Source organism: Chrysochloris asiatica, unplaced genomic scaffold (assembly GCF_000296735.1).
Source record: "Chrysochloris asiatica unplaced genomic scaffold, ChrAsi1.0 scaffold00558, whole genome shotgun sequence".
Classification (NCBI taxonomy): Eukaryota; Metazoa; Chordata; class Mammalia; order Afrosoricida; family Chrysochloridae; genus Chrysochloris; species Chrysochloris asiatica.
Genome location: NW_006409076.1, coordinates 261,433 through 262,942, shown reverse-complemented (window position 1 = coordinate 262,942; position 1,510 = coordinate 261,433).

Here is a 1,510-nt window from a genome sequence, read left to right as displayed (position 1 = left end):
ATACTTCCACCTCCCTCAAACCCCCACTTCAAACAGATTGGTAACCAACAAATAAATTTTTTAACCTTTTAGTATGGGTATATTTTCTTAAACATTTACAATGATAGTCTTATGCAATATTTGTCCTTTTGTGACTGACTAATTTCACTCAGCATAATGTCCTCAAGGTTCATCCGTGTTATGTAGTGGCTTACAACTTGTTATTCTTCATGGTACCATAATATTCCATTGTGTGTCTGTACAAAGTTTGTTTATCCATTCTTCCATTGATGGGCATTTAGGCAGTCTCCATCTTTTTGCTATTGTGAATAGTGCTGCTATGAACATTGGTGTGCATATATCTACTCATGTTATGGCTCATATTTCTTGTGGGTTTATACCAAGTAAAGAAATTGCTGGATCATATGTTATTTCTATTTCCAACTTTCTGAGGAAGCACCATACTGTCTTCCAGAGTGGTTAGTCCATTTTGCACTCTCACCAGCAATGCAGGAGGGTCCCAATCTCTTCACATCCTCTCCAGCATTTATTATCCTCTGCATTTTTTAACTTCACTGTTACTGCTAGATTGAGATGATATCACATTGTTGTTTTGATGTGTGGCGCTGTGGGTTAATGCACTAGACTGCATAGTCAGTTTGAACTGCAAGGTTGTTGGTTCAAGCTCACCAGTTGCCCTTGGAAACCCTCTAGAGGGTCGCTATGGGTCGGAACCGACTCGACGGCACTTAACAACAACAATGGCTAATGATCATGAACATTTCTTCATATGTTTGTTGGCTGCCTGAATTTCATCGTTGAGGAAGTGTCTGTTCATGTCCTGTGCCCATTTTCTAATTTTCTACTTGTCTTTTCTTGTAGAGGTGGTGTAGTTTCCTACAGATTTAGAAATTAGTCCCTTTTCTGATTTGTCATTGCAAAAGAATTTTTCCCATTCTGTGAGCTACCTTTTTACTCTTTTCATGAAATTATTTGATGCACATAAGTTTCTAATTTTTAAAATGTCTCAGTCATCTATTTTGTCTTCTTTTGTTTGTGCAATTTTCACAATGTTTCATACTCTATAAGTCCCTGGATTAAGGTCCTTAAATTTGTCTCTGTTTTTCATTGATGACCTTTATAATTCTGGTATTCACATTTAGATCTTTAATCCATGCTGAGTTGGTCTTTGTATATGGCATGAGGTAAAGGTCTTATTTCATTGTTTTGTAGATCGTTTTCTAGTTTTGCCAGCACCATCTGTTGAAGAGACTATGTCTTCCCCACTCAATGTACTTTGGATCTTGATCAATGATCACTTGGCTGTATGTGGATGGGTTAATTTCTGGATTCTCAATTCTGTTCCATTGATTTATGTATCTTTCATTGTACCAGCACCAGCCTGGACCTCTGTAACTATGTAATAAGTTCTTAAATCAGGGAATGAGAGGCCTCCAACTTTGTCCTTCTTCTTCTTAGGCAGTGCTTTGCTTATCCTGGGTCTCTTTCCTTTCCATATCAAGTTTGTAAT